The 17,193-nt window shown below is 62.1% G+C and overlaps 1 long non-coding RNA gene across 2 annotated transcripts; it reads right to left on the bottom strand.

The window, feature by feature from the left end:
- Window positions 1-7,809: 7,809 nt before the first annotated feature.
- Window positions 7,810-16,674, bottom strand: LOC138651090 (uncharacterized). 2 transcript variants are annotated; one of them, XR_011315434.1, is made up of 3 exons: window positions 16,397-16,674; window positions 12,961-13,279; window positions 7,810-7,931 (listed from the first exon to the last, which is right to left on the bottom strand). It is a non-coding gene; the product is annotated as an uncharacterized lncRNA (long non-coding RNA). The 2 variants fall into 2 exon arrangements; XR_011315433.1 differs by lacking the exon at window positions 16,397-16,674 and having other exon boundaries at window positions 12,961-13,764.
- Between the last annotated feature and the right edge of the window lie 519 nt (window positions 16,675-17,193).

The raw sequence follows: 17,193 nt of genomic DNA, 5'->3' as shown, positions 1-17,193 counted from the left end.
GAGGGTGTCCGTGGCTGGAGGAGGGTGTCCGTGGCTGGAGGAGGGTGTACGTGGCTGGAGGAGGGTGTCATTGGCTGGAGGAGGGTGTCCGTGGCTGGAGGAGGGTGTCAGTGGCTGGAGGAGGGTGTCCGTGGCTGGAGGAGGGTGTACGTGGCTGCAGGAGGGTGTCCGTGGCTGGAGGAGGGTGTCCGTGGCTGGAGGAGGGTGTCCGTGGCTGGAGGAGGATGTCCGCGGCTGGAGGAGGGTGTCCGTGGCTGGAGGAGGGTGTACGTGGCTGGAGGAGGGTGGTTTTGGCTGGAGGAGGGTGTCCGTGGCTGGAGGAGGGTGTCCGTGGCTGGATGAGGGTGTCCGTGGCTGGAGGAGGGTGTCATTGGCTTGAGGAGGGTGTCCGTGGCTGGAGGAGGGTGTCCGTGGCTGGATGAGGGTGTACGTGGCTGGAGGAGGGTGTCCGTGGCTGCAGGAGGGTGTCCCGTGGCTGGAGGAGGGTGTCCATGGCTGGAGGAGGGTGTCCGTGGCTGGAGGAGGGTGTACGTGGCTGGAGGAGGGTGGTTTTGGCTGGAGGAGGGTGTCCGTGGCTGGAGGAGGGTGTCCGTGGCTGGAGGAGGGTGTACGTGGCTGGAGGAGGGTGTCATTGGCTGGAGGAGGGTGTCCGTGGCTGGAGGAGGGTGTACGTGGCTGGAGGAGGGTGGTTTTGGCTGGAGGAGGGTGTCCGTGGCTGGAGGAGGGTGTCCGTGGCTGGAGGAGGGTGTACGTGGCTGGAGGAGGGTGTCATTGGCTGGAGGAGGGTGTCCGTGGCTGGATGAGGGTGTCAGTGGCTGGAGGAGGGTGTCCGTGGGTGTCCGTGGCTGGATGAGGGTGTACGTGGCTGGAGGAGGGTGTCATTGGCTGGAGGAGGGTGTCCGTGGCTGGAGGAGGGTGTCCGTGGCTGGAGGAGGGTGTCCGTGGCTGGAGGAGGGTGTCCGTGGCTGGAGGAGGGTGTACGTGGCTGCAGGAGGGTGTCCGTGGCTGGAGGAGGGTGTCCGTGGCTGGATGAGGGTGTACGTGGCTGGAGGAGGGTGTCCGTGGCTGGAGGAGGGTGTCCGTGGCTGGAGGAGGGTGTCCGTGGCTGGAGGAGGGTGTCCGTGGCTGGAGGAGGGTGTCCGCGGCTGGAGGAGGGTGTCATTGGCTGGAGGAGGGTGGTTTTGGCTGGAGGAGGGTGTCCGTGGCTGGAGGAGGGTGTCCGTGGCTGGATGAGGGTGTACGTGGCTGGAGGAGGGTGTCCGTGGCTGCAGGAGGGTGTCCCGTGGCTGGAGGAGGGTGTCCGCGGCTGGAGGAGGGTGTCATTGGCTGGAGGAGGGTGTCCGTGGCTGGAGGAGGGTGTCCGTGGCTGGATGAGGGTGTACGTGGCTGGAGGAGGGTGTCCGTGGCTGGAGGAGGGTGTCCGCGGCTGGAGGAGGGTGTCATTGGCTGGAGGAGGGTGTCCGTGGCTGGAGGAGGGTGTACGTGGCTGGAGGAGGGTGGTTTTGGCTGGAGGAGGGTGTCCGTGGCTGGAGGAGGGTGTCCGTGGCTGGATGAGGGTGTCCGTGGCTGGAGGAGGGTGTCATTGGCTGGAGGATGGTGTCCGTGGCTGGAGGAGGGTGTCCGTGGCTGGATGAGGGTGTACGTGGCTGGAGGAGGGTGTCCGTGGCTGGAGGAGGGTGTCCGTGGCTGGAGGAGGGTGTCCGCGGCTGGAGGAGGGTGTACGTGGCTGGAGGAGGGTGGTTTTGGCTGGAGGAGGGTGTCCGTGGCTGGAGGAGGGTGTCCGTGGCTGGAGGAGGGTGTACGTGGCTGGAGGAGGGTGTCATTGGCTGGAGGAGGGTGTCTGTGGCTGGAGGAGGGTGTCAGTGGCTGGAGGAGGGTGTCCGTGGCTGCAGGAGGGTGTCCCGTGGCTGGAGGAGGGTGTCCGTGGCTGGAGGAGGGTGTCCGTGGCTGGAGGAGGGTGTACGTGGCTGGAGGAGGGTGGTTTTGGCTGGAGGAGGGTGTCCGTGGCTGGAGGAGGGTGTCCGTGGCTGGAGGAGGGTGTACGTGGCTGGAGGAGGGTGTCATTGGCTGGAGGAGGGTGTCCGTGGCTGGAGGAGGGTGTCAGTGGCTGGAGGAGGGTGTCAGTGGCTGGAGGAGGGTGTCCGTGGGTGTCCGTGGCTGGATGAGGGTGTACGTGGCTGGAGGAGGGTGTCATTGGCTGGAGGAGGGTGTCCGTGGCTGGAGGAGGGTGTCCGTGGCTGGAGGAGGGTGTACGTGGCTGCAGGAGGGTGTCCGTGGCTGGAGGAGGGTGTCCGTGGCTGGAGGAGGGTGTCCGTGGCTGGAGGAGGGTGTCCGTGGCTGGAGGAGGGTGTCAGTGGCTGGAGGAGGGTGTCCGTGGCTGGAGGAGGGTGTCCGCGGCTGGAGGAGGGTGTCATTGGCTGGAGGAGGGTGGTTTTGGCTGGAGGAGGGTGTCCGTGGCTGGAGGAGGGTGTCCGTGGCTGGATGAGGGTGTACGTGGCTGGAGGAGGGTGTCCGTGGCTGCAGGAGGGTGTCCCGTGGCTGGAGGAGGGTGTCCGTGGCTGGAGGAGGGTGTCCGTGGCTGGAGGAGGGTGTACGTGGCTGGAGGAGGGTGGTTTTGGCTGGAGGAGGGTGTCCGTGGCTGGAGGAGGGTGTCCGTGGCTGGATGAGGGTGTACGTGGCTGGAGGAGGGTGTCATTGGCTGGAGGAGGGTATCCGTGGCTGGAGGAGGGTGTCAGTGGCTGGAGGAGGGTGTCCGTGGCTGGAGGAGGGTGTACGTGGCTGCAGGAGGGTGTCCGTGGCTGGAGGAGGGTGTCCGTGGCTGGAGGAGGGTGTCCGTGGCTGGAGGAGGGTGTCCGTGGCTGGAGGAGGGTGTCATTGGCTGGAGGAGGGTGTCCGTGGCTGGAGGAGGGTGGTTTTGGCTGGAGGAGGGTGTCCGTGGCTGGAGGAGGGTGTCCGTGGCTGGATGAGGGTGTACGTGGCTGGAGGAGGGTGTCATTGGCTGGAGGAGGGTGTCCGCGGCTGGAGGAGGGTGTCCGCGGCTGGAGGAGGGTGTCCGTGGCTGGAGGAGGGTGTCCGTGGCTGGAGGAGGGTGGTTTTGGCTGGAGGAGGGTGTCCGTGGCTGGAGGAGGGTGTCCGTGGCTGGATGAGGGTGTACGTGGCTGGAGGAGGGTGTCATTGGCTGGAGGAGGGTGTCCGTGGCTGGAGGAGTGTGTCAGTGGCTGGAGGAGGGTGTCCGTGGCTGGAGGAGGGTGTCCGTGGCTGGAGGAGGGTGTCCGTGGCTGGAGGAGGGTGTCCGTGGCTGGAGGAGGGTGTCCGCGGCTGGAGGAGGGTGTCCGCGGCTGGAGGAGGGTGTCCGCGGCTGGAGGAGGGTGTCCGTGGCTGGAGGAGGGTGGTTTTGGCTGGAGGAGGGTGTCCGTGGCTGGAGGAGGGTGTCCGTGGCTGGATGAGGGTGTCCGTGGCTGGAGGAGGGTGTCATTGGCTGGAGGAGGGTGTCCGTGGCTGGAGGAGGGTGTCCGTGGCTGGATGAGGGTGTATGTGGCTGGAGGAGGGTGTCCGTGGCTGGAGGAGGGTGTCCGTGGCTGGAGGAGGGTGTCCGTGGCTGGAGGAGGGTGTCCGTGGCTGGAGCAGGGTGTCCGTGGCTGGAGGAGGGTGTCCGCGGCTGGAGGAGGGTGTCCGCGGCTGGAGGAGGGTGTCCGCGGCTGGAGGAGGGTGTCCGCGGCTGGAGGAGGGTGTCCGCGGCTGGAGGAGGGTGTCCGCGGCTGGAGGAGGGTGTACGTGGCTGGAGGAGGGTGGTTTTGGCTGGAGGAGGGTGTCCGTGGCTGGAGGAGGGTGTCCGTGGCTGGATGAGGGTGTACGTGGCTGGAGGAGGGTGTCATTGGCTGGAGGAGGGTGTCCGTGGCTGGAGGAGGGTGTCAGTGGCTGGAGGAGGGTGTCCGTGGCTGGAGGAGGGTGTCCGTGGCTGGAGGAGGGTGTCCGTGGATGGAGGAGGGTGTACGTGGCTGCAGGAGGGTGTCCGTGGCTGGAGGAGGGTGTCCGTGGCTGGATGAGGGTGTACGTGGCTGGAAGAGGGTGTCCGTGGCTGGAGGAGGGTGTCCGTGGCTGGAGGAGGGTGTCAGTGGCTGGAGGAGGGTGTCCGTGGCTGGAGGAGGGTGTCCGTGGCTGGAGGAGGGTGTCCGCGGCTGGAGGAGGGTGTCATTGGCTGGAGGAGGGTGTCAGTGGCTGGAGGAGGGTGTCCGTGGCTGGAGCAGGGTGTCCGTGGCTGGAGGAGGGTGTCCGTGGCTGGAGGAGGGTGTCCGTGGCTGGAGGAGGGTGTCCGTGGCTGGATGAGGGTGTCCGTGGCTGGAGGAGAGTGTCATTGGCTGGAGGAGGGTGTCAGTGGCTGGAGGAGGGTGTCCGTGGCTGGAGGAGGGTGTCCGTGGCTGGAGGAGGGTTTCAGTGGCTGGAGCAGGGTGTCCGTGGCTGTAGGAGGGTGTCCGTGGCTGGAGGAGGGTGTCCGTGGCTGGAGGAGGGTGTCCGTGGCTGGAGGAGGGTGTCCGCGGCTGGAGCAGGGTGTCCGTGGCTGGAGGAGGGTGTCCGTGGCTGGAGGAGGGTGTCCGTGGCTGGAGCAGGGTGTCCGTGGCTGGAGCAGGGTGTCCGCGGCTGGAGCAGGGTGTCCGTGGCTGGAGGAGGGTGTCCGTGGCTGGAGCAGGGTGTCCGTGGCTGGAGGAGGGTGAAATTTCCGATTTTGTAAAAAATGACACTTTTCCCCTACTTCCACGCCAGGGGGGCGTCAATATGTTGTGAGGTACCCCAAGGCAGTGACCTAACTGTGGGTGAAGTTTGCGAGTCATGGGCGCAAAGTCGAATTTTGGGTGAAAAAACGCGTTTTCATACTCTAAAAATTTCAGACAAGTGTCAGACTTCCAGGCAGGGGGAAACCGCCGGAGGCGTACCGAGGAGGCTTCCAGGAGCCTGGGGAAGATTTTCCAAAAGTGTCCTTGACACTTAGAAATATTTTGACAAATTTCCGATTTTGTGAAAAATGACCCATTTCCCCTCCTTCCACCCTAAAGGGGCGTCAATATGTTGTAAAGCACCCCAAGACAGAGACCTAAGCGGGGGGCAAAGTTTGGGTCTGATGGGTGGAACACTGAAAAAGATATGATTTTCCACTGAGAACAAACAGAGAACTTTCAGACTTCCAGGCGGGGGAAAGCTCTGAGGCTGTACCGAGGACACTTCCATGGTCCCCGGATTGATTTTCAAGAAAGAGTCCTTGGGACTTTGAAATTTTCCGGCGAGGTGTTTTTGGCTTCCAGGAGCCGTAGAACTTTGGGACCTGAAATATCTAGTGCATATGTCAGTCAACCACGGAGATAAAAACGTTTGTCTCCCTATGAGGAAACCCATTCATTTAGGACTTTCAAATATTTTTACCACTGGCAGAGTGAGATCCGGGTAAGAGTCGGCTAGGTCCCCGTTTCTTACCCAGAAAACGACGGTGTCATTTTAATTGAAGGGGGAGCTCACGGTCCCGGCCTTATTCCTCTGGAACCGCAAGTCTCAGCGACGCGCTTTTGGTGTCTTTTTAAAGGGGAAAGCCTGGGCTTTCTTCTCCGAAAAGAACTTTTGCGCAGGACCTACGACCGCAGAGCGGTGACCCCCGGAGTTTTGGCATGTTTTTCTCATAGACATGCATTGGAAGCGATTTTATGGAGGGGGGGGGGGGTCCCCGTTTGGGGCCAATATCTCTGGAATACCAAGTCTCAGCCGGTCGAGGCAGGTCATAAAATTTGTGGGAGAGTCTGTGCTCCCACCACCTGAAATATCTAGTGCATATGTCAGTCAACCACAGAGATATAAGCGTTTATCTCCCTATGGGGAATCCCATTTGAGAAAGCTCCATACATTTTTCCCATAGGGACCACGTATGGCCAGGATTCCCCCACACCTTCCTGGACACTCCTACGCTTGTATGTATGTAATGTATGTAATGTCAAGTAGGTCACACTATATATATATATATATATATATACACAGTATGTCCCGTTAACACTAAAGAGGAACAGTTTGAGAAGGCTCCATACATTTTTCCGATAGGGACCACATATGGCCAGGATTCCCCCACGTTTCTGGACACTCACACGGTAAGGTTTTCATTGTTTTTTTTCCATCAAATCATCCTGTATGATGTGTGTAGGCACTCTTCTACCGAACTGTGGGTTGCAGCGGGCGCCTACGCAATTGTGTGCGGTCGCCGCAACCTCCTTATGAGCATGTTTTCAATGGCCGTGCGTCAGTTCATGCTCCTTTTCTCTCTACAGCCTGTTTTAAAGCTTATTAGAGGGTTTCGGGTGCAAAAGCAGACCTACGACCGTAGAGCGGTGACCCCCGGAGTTTTGGCATGTTTTTTCTCATAGACATGCATCGGAAGCGTTTTGATGGGGGGGTCCCCGTTTGGGGCCAATATCCCTGGAATCCCAAGTCTCAGCCGGTCGAGGGGGGTCTTTTATCATTTGTGGGAGAGTCTGTGCCCTCACCACCTGACATATCTAGTGCATATGTCAGTCAACCACGGAGATACAAGCGTTTATCTCCCTATGAGGAATCCCATTCATTTCGGACTTTGAAATATTTTTTTCACTGGCAGGGTTTGGTCCGGGTAAGAAAATCTATATGTCACGTTTCTTACCCAGACCACACCGCGTGATTTTCATCGAAAGGGGGAGCTCACGGTCCCGGCGTCATTTCTCCGGAACCACAAGTCTCAGCGACGCACTTTTGGTGTCTTTTTAAAGGGGAAACCGTGGGCTTTCTTCCCCGAAAGCACACAGCAACATCACTTGTCCCCCTGCTCCCCAGGGAATGACTTTTTTTTTGTTCGTTTCATTTTTCCTCTTCCCAACCTTAGCGCTGGTTGCACATATGTGACAGATTTTTTTATAGTCTGTGGTGCCCATGTTAAAATCATTATTCTTAATGCACGTATAGTGTGTGTGTATAATACAGAGGAGAGCATCAGTGTGTATATATGCATGCAGAGTGTATTTGATGCATACAGTGTGTGTTTGGGTATATAGGTACAGAAAGGCGAATGCATGGGTGTGAGGCCAGGGTCACATTTGCGTGTGCAATACAAGAAACTCGCATGAGTCTCTGGCATCAATACCCGGCACTGCTGCCGAAACTCAGAAAAGTAGCATTCAGCTGCATATAAATATATACTCCAATCATGAGTGCCGGGTATTGATGCGTTTCTCACATTGCACACACAAGTGTGACCCTGGACTAATAGCGTGTGTACATATAGTGCATATGCAGTCTATATAGTAGCTGTTTATATGCTATAGAAACATACTGATAGGGCTCGTAATCTATGGTCTCTGAGTGTTGGTGATATATGTACAGCGCTATGGAAGTAATGGTGAACACATTTTATTTCACTTATAGCACAATCCGATGGCGCTGCACATATATTAACACATAGTGATGAGGGCCCAATGCCATCATAGCAGGAGGGTGGTGACGACACAATGTGGCTGGGTTCTGTGGTGCTGGACACCTAGCATCCCCCGCGTACGGGACACAATGAGTTACCATTGGCAGGGTGAAGACAGCCCGACAAGTGCCACTGCTGAAGGTGTGTGAGGGTCTTTCCCAGATATTCCCCACTACCCTGGATGCTAAATTGCAGCATCTGAGCTCAGGATAGTGCATCTTCCTAACAATGCATTTATAATCGGTACTAATAGATCTATTTGGCCATATTCGGCATCTGAATATATTCAACCAACACTTTACCCCACCAATATACTAGAGAGGCAAACAAAATCATGTTAAACTTTTTATTTGTGGAAAAATTGATGAGACCGAGGCAAAATACATTTATCACAAAAAACAATAAGAAAAAAAACTGCTTTAAAATGAAACAAATTCCAAGCTCTGCTTTCAACCTGTGGAAAGAAAAAAATCTAATTAAAAACATATTGCACAATGCAGAATACTATAAAAAGTAAATGGCGTGAGGTTGGGATTATAGTACTGAAAAGGGGGCTGGAGGAGGGTGTCAGGCCCTGGAGGAGGGTGTCAGGCCCTGGAGGAGGGTGTCAGGCCCTGGAGGAGGGTGTCAGGCCCTGGAGGAGGGTGTCAGGCCCTGGAGGAGGGTGTCAGGCCCTGGAGGAGGGTGTCAGGCCCTGGAGGAGGGTGTCAGGCCCTGGAGGAGGGTGTCAGGCCCTGGAGGAGGGTGTCAGGCCCTGGAGGAGGGTGTCAGGCCCTGGAGGAGGGTGTCAGGCCCTGGAGGAGGGTGTCAGGCCCTGGAGGAGGGTGTCAGGCCCTGGAGGAGGGTGTCAGGCCCTGGAGGAGGGTGTCAGGCCCTGGAGGAGGGTGTCAGGCCCTGGAGGAGGGTGTCAGGCCCTGGAGGAGGGTGTCAGGCCCTGGAGGAGGGTGTCAGGCCCTGGAGGAGGGTGTCAGGCCCTGGAGGAGGGTGTCAGGCCCTGGAGGAGGGTGTCAGGCCCTGGAGGAGGGTGTCAGGCCCTGGAGGAGGGTGTCAGGCCCTGGAGGAGGGTGTCAGGCCCTGGAGGAGGGTGTCAGGCCCTGGAGGAGGGTGTCAGGCCCTGGAGGAGGGTGTCAGGCCCTGGAGGAGGGTGTCAGGCCCTGGAGGAGGGTGTCAGGCCCTGGAGGAGGGTGTCAGGCCCTGGAGGAGGGTGTCAGGCCCTGGAGGAGGGTGTCAGGCCCTGGAGGAGGGTGTCAGGCCCTGGAGGAGGGTGTCAGGCCCTGGAGGAGGGTGTCAGGCCCTGGAGGAGGGTGTCAGGCCCTGGAGGAGGGTGTCAGGCCCTGGAGGAGGGTGTCAGGCCCTGGAGGAGGGTGTCAGGCCCTGGAGGAGGGTGTCAGGCCCTGGAGGAGGGTGTCAGGCCCTGGAGGAGGGTGTCAGGCCCTGGAGGAGGGTGTCAGGCCCTGGAGGAGGGTGTCAGGCCCTGGAGGAGGGTGTCAGGCCCTGGAGGAGGGTGTCAGGCCCTGGAGGAGGGTGTCAGGCCCTGGAGGAGGGTGTCAGGCCCTGGAGGAGGGTGTCAGGCCCTGGAGGAGGGTGTCAGGCCCTGGAGGAGGGTGTCAGGCCCTGGAGGAGGGTGTCAGGCCCTGGAGGAGGGTGTCAGGCCCTGGAGGAGGGTGTCAGGCCCTGGAGGAGGGTGTCAGGCCCTGGAGGAGGGTGTCAGGCCCTGGAGGAGGGTGTCAGGCCCTGGAGGAGGGTGTCAGGCCCTGGAGGAGGGTGTCAGGCCCTGGAGGAGGGTGTCAGGCCCTGGAGGAGGGTGTCAGGCCCTGGAGGAGGGTGTCAGGCCCTGGAGGAGGGTGTCAGGCCCTGGAGGAGGGTGTCAGGCCCTGGAGGAGGGTGTCAGGCCCTGGAGGAGGGTGTCAGGCCCTGGAGGAGGGTGTCAGGCCCTGGAGGAGGGTGTCAGGCCCTGGAGGAGGGTGTCAGGCCCTGGAGGAGGGTGTCAGGCCCTGGAGGAGGGTGTCAGGCCCTGGAGGAGGGTGTCAGGCCCTGGAGGAGGGTGTCAGGCCCTGGAGGAGGGTGTCAGGCCCTGGAGGAGGGTGTCAGGCCCTGGAGGAGGGTGTCAGGCCCTGGAGGAGGGTGTCAGGCCCTGGAGGAGGGTGTCAGGCCCTGGAGGAGGGTGTCAGGCCCTGGAGGAGGGTGTCAGGCCCTGGAGGAGGGTGTCAGGCCCTGGAGGAGGGTGTCAGGCCCTGGAGGAGGGTGTCAGGCCCTGGAGGAGGGTGTCAGGCCCTGGAGGAGGGTGTCAGGCCCTGGAGGAGGGTGTCAGGCCCTGGAGGAGGGTGTCAGGCCCTGGAGGAGGGTGTCAGGCCCTGGAGGAGGGTGTCAGGCCCTGGAGGAGGGTGTCAGGCCCTGGAGGAGGGTGTCAGGCCCTGGAGGAGGGTGTCAGGCCCTGGAGGAGGGTGTCAGGCCCTGGAGGAGGGTGTCAGGCCCTGGAGGAGGGTGTCAGGCCCTGGAGGAGGGTGTCAGGCCCTGGAGGAGGGTGTCAGGCCCTGGAGGAGGGTGTCAGGCCCTGGAGGAGGGTGTCAGGCCCTGGAGGAGGGTGTCAGGCCCTGGAGGAGGGTGTCAGGCCCTGGAGGAGGGTGTCAGGCCCTGGAGGAGGGTGTCAGGCCCTGGAGGAGGGTGTCAGGCCCTGGAGGAGGGTGTCAGGCCCTGGAGGAGGGTGTCAGGCCCTGGAGGAGGGTGTCAGGCCCTGGAGGAGGGTGTCAGGCCCTGGAGGAGGGTGTCAGGCCCTGGAGGAGGGTGTCAGGCCCTGGAGGAGGGTGTCAGGCCCTGGAGGAGGGTGTCAGGCCCTGGAGGAGGGTGTCAGGCCCTGGAGGAGGGTGTCAGGCCCTGGAGGAGGGTGTCAGGCCCTGGAGGAGGGTGTCAGGCCCTGGAGGAGGGTGTCAGGCCCTGGAGGAGGGTGTCAGGCCCTGGAGGAGGGTGTCAGGCCCTGGAGGAGGGTGTCAGGCCCTGGAGGAGGGTGTCAGGCCCTGGAGGAGGGTGTCAGGCCCTGGAGGAGGGTGTCAGGCCCTGGAGGAGGGTGTCAGGCCCTGGAGGAGGGTGTCAGGCCCTGGAGGAGGGTGTCAGGCCCTGGAGGAGGGTGTCAGGCCCTGGAGGAGGGTGTCAGGCCCTGGAGGAGGGTGTCAGGCCCTGGAGGAGGGTGTCAGGCCCTGGAGGAGGGTGTCAGGCCCTGGAGGAGGGTGTCAGGCCCTGGAGGAGGGTGTCAGGCCCTGGAGGAGGGTGTCAGGCCCTGGAGGAGGGTGTCAGGCCCTGGAGGAGGGTGTCAGGCCCTGGAGGAGGGTGTCAGGCCCTGGAGGAGGGTGTCAGGCCCTGGAGGAGGGTGTCAGGCCCTGGAGGAGGGTGTCAGGCCCTGGAGGAGGGTGTCAGGCCCTGGAGGAGGGTGTCAGGCCCTGGAGGAGGGTGTCAGGCCCTGGAGGAGGGTGTCAGGCCCTGGAGGAGGGTGTCAGGCCCTGGAGGAGGGTGTCAGGCCCTGGAGGAGGGTGTCAGGCCCTGGAGGAGGGTGTCAGGCCCTGGAGGAGGGTGTCAGGCCCTGGAGGAGGGTGTCAGGCCCTGGAGGAGGGTGTCAGGCCCTGGAGGAGGGTGTCAGGCCCTGGAGGAGGGTGTCAGGCCCTGGAGGAGGGTGTCAGGCCCTGGAGGAGGGTGTCAGGCCCTGGAGGAGGGTGTCAGGCCCTGGAGGAGGGTGTCAGGCCCTGGAGGAGGGTGTCAGGCCCTGGAGGAGGGTGTCAGGCCCTGGAGGAGGGTGTCAGGCCCTGGAGGAGGGTGTCAGGCCCTGGAGGAGGGTGTCAGGCCCTGGAGGAGGGTGTCAGGCCCTGGAGGAGGGTGTCAGGCCCTGGAGGAGGGTGTCAGGCCCTGGAGGAGGGTGTCAGGCCCTGGAGGAGGGTGTCAGGCCCTGGAGGAGGGTGTCAGGCCCTGGAGGAGGGTGTCAGGCCCTGGAGGAGGGTGTCAGGCCCTGGAGGAGGGTGTCAGGCCCTGGAGGAGGGTGTCAGGCCCTGGAGGAGGGTGTCAGGCCCTGGAGGAGGGTGTCAGGCCCTGGAGGAGGGTGTCAGGCCCTGGAGGAGGGTGTCAGGCCCTGGAGGAGGGTGTCAGGCCCTGGAGGAGGGTGTCAGGCCCTGGAGGAGGGTGTCAGGCCCTGGAGGAGGGTGTCAGGCCCTGGAGGAGGGTGTCAGGCCCTGGAGGAGGGTGTCAGGCCCTGGAGGAGGGTGTCAGGCCCTGGAGGAGGGTGTCAGGCCCTGGAGGAGGGTGTCAGGCCCTGGAGGAGGGTGTCAGGCCCTGGAGGAGGGTGTCAGGCCCTGGAGGAGGGTGTCAGGCCCTGGAGGAGGGTGTCAGGCCCTGGAGGAGGGTGTCAGGCCCTGGAGGAGGGTGTCAGGCCCTGGAGGAGGGTGTCAGGCCCTGGAGGAGGGTGTCAGGCCCTGGAGGAGGGTGTCAGGCCCTGGAGGAGGGTGTCAGGCCCTGGAGGAGGGTGTCAGGCCCTGGAGGAGGGTGTCAGGCCCTGGAGGAGGGTGTCAGGCCCTGGAGGAGGGTGTCAGGCCCTGGAGGAGGGTGTCAGGCCCTGGAGGAGGGTGTCAGGCCCTGGAGGAGGGTGTCAGGCCCTGGAGGAGGGTGTCAGGCCCTGGAGGAGGGTGTCAGGCCCTGGAGGAGGGTGTCAGGCCCTGGAGGAGGGTGTCAGGCCCTGGAGGAGGGTGTCAGGCCCTGGAGGAGGGTGTCAGGCCCTGGAGGAGGGTGTCAGGCCCTGGAGGAGGGTGTCAGGCCCTGGAGGAGGGTGTCAGGCCCTGGAGGAGGGTGTCAGGCCCTGGAGGAGGGTGTCAGGCCCTGGAGGAGGGTGTCAGGCCCTGGAGGAGGGTGTCAGGCCCTGGAGGAGGGTGTCAGGCCCTGGAGGAGGGTGTCAGGCCCTGGAGGAGGGTGTCAGGCCCTGGAGGAGGGTGTCAGGCCCTGGAGGAGGGTGTCAGGCCCTGGAGGAGGGTGTCAGGCCCTGGAGGAGGGTGTCAGGCCCTGGAGGAGGGTGTCAGGCCCTGGAGGAGGGTGTCAGGCCCTGGAGGAGGGTGTCAGGCCCTGGAGGAGGGTGTCAGGCCCTGGAGGAGGGTGTCAGGCCCTGGAGGAGGGTGTCAGGCCCTGGAGGAGGGTGTCAGGCCCTGGAGGAGGGTGTCAGGCCCTGGAGGAGGGTGTCAGGCCCTGGAGGAGGGTGTCAGGCCCTGGAGGAGGGTGTCAGGCCCTGGAGGAGGGTGTCAGAGGATGGGTGCTGTCTCTGAGGGGCTGAGGATGGCTGTGGATTGGTGTAGAGGGGGCTGTGTGGTGCTGTAGAGGTCTACAGAGCCACACAGCCCCCTGGTGTGACTTCCCGAGTGCCATGACAACTGACTGTATATACATGTATACACATACATGTATGTACATGTGCCATGACAGCTCCTTAGACCATACATACATGGATTGTCACTTACCCGAACCGAGGATGAAGAGGCTTAGCTGCTCCACATGATGATGGAGGCCGGAGAGCAGTGTTCCTCCATAGCGATGTCGTCCATTAGGGAAACTCGGAGTCCTTGTCCCGCCAGTTCTTGAGCCAGTGTCCACGATGCCTTGCTACCTATTTGAAAAAAAAAAAAGGAAATTATTGAATTTTTAAATAATTTTTATTCTAAGTCCTATTAAGTCTACTGGTACATTAACCCCTTCTTCCATGAGCGTATATTCCCAGCAGAGACACAGCGAGCCGGCGACTGCCCCAAGAGCTTCCTGTGGGTGACGCTCTGTTACCTACTGAGAGACAGGGAAAGAAAAAAATAAAAATTAATAAGGGAAATATTGTATTTTATAATTAGTGTTCATAGCAGTGACAACACAGCCCCCCTAACCCTCCCCTCACCCCCCAGGGACTGCCTGTACCCCTGCCATGCCCCCCACAGCTGACCCCATTCACTGTGCCTCTCTCACCATCCCCTTCCGGGGACCGCCTGTCTCGCCCGAAGTGCCCCCCACAGCTGACCCCATACACTGTTCTCTTCTCACCATCCCCTTCCGGGGACAGCCTGTCTCCCCCACAGCTAACCCCATACACTGTTCTCTTCTCACCGTCCACTTACGGGGACAGCCTGTCTCCCCCACAGCTAACCCCATACACTGTTCTCTTCTCACCGTCCACTTACGGGGACAGCCTGTCTCCCCCACAGTGCCCCCACAGCTGACCCCATACACTGTGCTCTTCTCACCGTCCCCTTCCGGGGACAGCCTGTCTCGCCCACAGTGCCCCCATACACTGTGCTCTTCTCACCGTCCCCTTACGGGGACAGCCTGTCTCCCCCACAGTGCCCCCACAGCTGACCCCATACACTGTGCTCTTCTCACCGTCCCCTTCCGGGGACAGCCTGTCTCCCCCACAGTGCCCCCATACACTGTGCTCTCCTCACCGTCCCCTTACGGGGACAGCCTGTCTCCCCCACAGTGCCCCCACAGCTGACCCCATACACTGTGCTCTTCTCACCGTCCCCTTACGGGGACAGCCTGTCTCCCCCACAGTGCCCCCACAGCTGACCCCATACACTGTGCTCTTCTCACCGTCCCCTTACGGGGACAGCCTGTCTCCCCCACAGCTAACCCCATACACTGTTCTCTTCTCACCGTCCACTTACGGGGACAGCCTGTCTCCCCCACAGTGCCCCCACACACTGTGCTCTCCTCACCGTCCCCTTACGGGGACAGCCTGTCTCCCCCACAGTGCCCCCACAGCTGACCCCATACACTGTGCTCTTCTCACCGTCCCCTTACGGGGACAGCCTGTCTCCCCCACAGTGCCCCCATACACTGTGCTCTCCTCACCGTCCCCTTACGGGGACAGCCTGTCTCCCCCACAGTGCCCCCACAGCTGACCCCATACACTGTGCTCTTCTCACCGTCCCCTTACGGGGACAGCCTGTCTCCCCCACAGTGCCCCCACAGCTGACCCCATACACTGTTCCCTTCTCACCGTCCCCTTACGGGGACAGCCTGTCTCCCCCACAGCTAACCCCATACACTGTTCTCTTCTCACCGTCCACTTACGGGGACAGCCTGTCTCCCCCACAGTGCCCCCACACACTGTGCTCTCCTCACCGTCCCCTTACGGGGACAGCCTGTCTCCCCCACAGTGCCCCCACAGCTGACCCCATACACTGTTCTCTTCTCACCATCCCCTTACGGGGACAGCCTGTCTCCCCCACAGCTAACCCCATACACTGTTCTCTTCTCACCGTCCACTTACGGGGACAGCCTGTCTCCCCCACAGTGCCCCCACACACTGTGCTCTCCTCACCGTCCCCTTACGGGGACAGCCTGTCTCCCCCACAGTGCCCCCACAGCTGACCCCATACACTGTTCTCTTCTCACCGTCCCCTTACGGGGACAGCCTGTCTCCCCCACAGTGCCCCCATACACTGTGCTCTCCTCACCGTCCCCTTACGGGGACAGCCTGTCTCCCCCACAGTGCCCCCACAGCTGACCCCATACACTGTGCTCTTCTCACCGTCCCCTTACGGGGACAGCCTGTCTCCCCCACAGTGCCCCCACAGCTGACCCCATACACTGTGCTCTTCTCACCGTCCCCTTACGGGGACAGCCTGTCTCCCCCACAGCTAACCCCATACACTGTTCTCTTCTCACCGTCCACTTACGGGGACAGCCTGTCTCCCCCACAGTGCCCCCACACACTGTGCTCTCCTCACCGTCCCCTTACGGGGACAGCCTGTCTCCCCCACAGTGCCCCCACAGCTGACCCCATACACTGTGCTCTTCTCACCGTCCCCTTCCGGGGACAGCCTGTCTCCCCCACAGTGCCCCCATACACTGTGCTCTCCTCACCGTCCCCTTACGGGGACAGCCTGTCTCCCCCACAGTGCCCCCACAGCTGACCCCATACACTGTGCTCTTCTCACCGTCCCCTTACGGGGACAGCCTGTCTCCCCCACAGTGCCCCCACAGCTGACCCCATACACTGTGCTCTTCTCACCGTCCCCTTACGGGGACAGCCTGTCTCCCCCACAGCTAACCCCATACACTGTTCTCTTCTCACCGTCCACTTACGGGGACAGCCTGTCTCCCCCACAGTGCCCCCACACACTGTGCTCTCCTCACCGTCCCCTTACGGGGACAGCCTGTCTCCCCCACAGTGCCCCCACAGCTGACCCCATACACTGTGCTCTTCTCACCGTCCCCTTCCGGGGACAGCCTGTCTCCCCCACAGTGCCCCCATACACTGTGCTCTCCTCACCGTCCCCTTACGGGGACAGCCTGTCTCCCCCACAGTGCCCCCACAGCTGACCCCATACACTGCGCTCTTCTCACCGTCCCCTTACGGGGACAGCCTGTCTCCCCCACAGTGCCCCCACAGCTGACCCCATACACTGTTCTCTTCTCACCGTCCCCTTACGGGGACAGCCTGTCTCCCCCACAGCTAACCCCATACACTGTTCTCTTCTCACCGTCCACTTACGGGGACAGCCTGTCTCCCCCACAGTGCCCCCACACACTGTTCTCTCCTCACCGTCCCCTTACGGGGACAGCCTGTCTCCCCCACAGTGCCCCCACAGCTGACCCCATACACTGTGCTCTTCTCACCGTCCCCTTACGGGGACAGCCTGTCTCCCCCACATCTAACCCCATACACTGTGCTCTCCTCAACGTCCCCTTACGGGGACAGCCTGTCTCCCCCACAGTGCCCCCACAGCTGACCCCATACACTGTGCTCTTCTCACCGTCCCCTTACGGGGACAGCCTGTCTCCCCCGCAGTGCCCCCACAGCTGACCCCATACAGACTGCAGGGACCCCGGTCTCCCCGGCCGTGCCCCCCACAGCTGACCCCATACAGACATGCAGCGGTGGTGCCGATACGGGCACGTACTTACCGGCCGGCAGCTCCACGGTTCAAAGCCGGCGCTCACAGGTGACGTCATGGCTGCTGCAGCCGGAGCGGGGAAGCAGGGGGCGGGCTCGGCGCCATGTCACACACAGAGCCCGGCCGCCCTTCCCCCGGCTTCACTGTACCGGGAAGAGGCGGGAAGAGCCGGGGAGAGCATGTCAGTGTGCGGCTGCTGCACGGTGCTGACTCCGCCCCCCGAGCCTCCACTACAGGCAGCCCGGCGTGTCACACCACTCCTCCCCCTTCCACCTTCCATGCAGGCCGGATCATGGTTGCCATAGCGCCGTAACCCCGCCCCCCGGCCAGCCACTGCCGACCACGCCCCTCTCCAGCAGCAGCTGGGGCGACTCTAGACCGGGCTAACGAGCATGATAAATGCGTCCCGTTAGCCGACCACGCCCCTCTCCAGCAGCAGGGGCGACTCTATACCGGGCTAACGAGCATGATAAAGACGTCCCGTTAGCCAGGTCTAGAAAAACATGGCCGACCCCGGCATTCTCCAGCACCATGTGTACTATTGGTGTTTGGCACTGGGTGGCATTCTCCAGCACTACGTGTGCCATTTCTATGGGCATCAGACGGCATTCTCCAGCACTATGTGTACTGTTGGTGTGGGCACTGGTTGGCATTCTCCAGCACCAGGTGTACTATTGGTGTCTGGCAGTGGATGGCACTCTCCAGCGCTACGTGTGCCACTTCTACGGGCCACGGACGGCATTGTCCAGCACCATGTGTACTGTTGGTGTGGGCACTGGACGGCATTCTCCAGCACCATGTGTACTG

The sequence above is a fragment of the Ranitomeya imitator genome, chromosome 10, assembly GCF_032444005.1.
Source record: "Ranitomeya imitator isolate aRanImi1 chromosome 10, aRanImi1.pri, whole genome shotgun sequence".
Lineage (NCBI taxonomy): Eukaryota > Metazoa > Chordata > Amphibia > Anura > Dendrobatidae > Ranitomeya > Ranitomeya imitator.
This window is presented reverse-complemented; position numbering and strand designations above follow the sequence as displayed.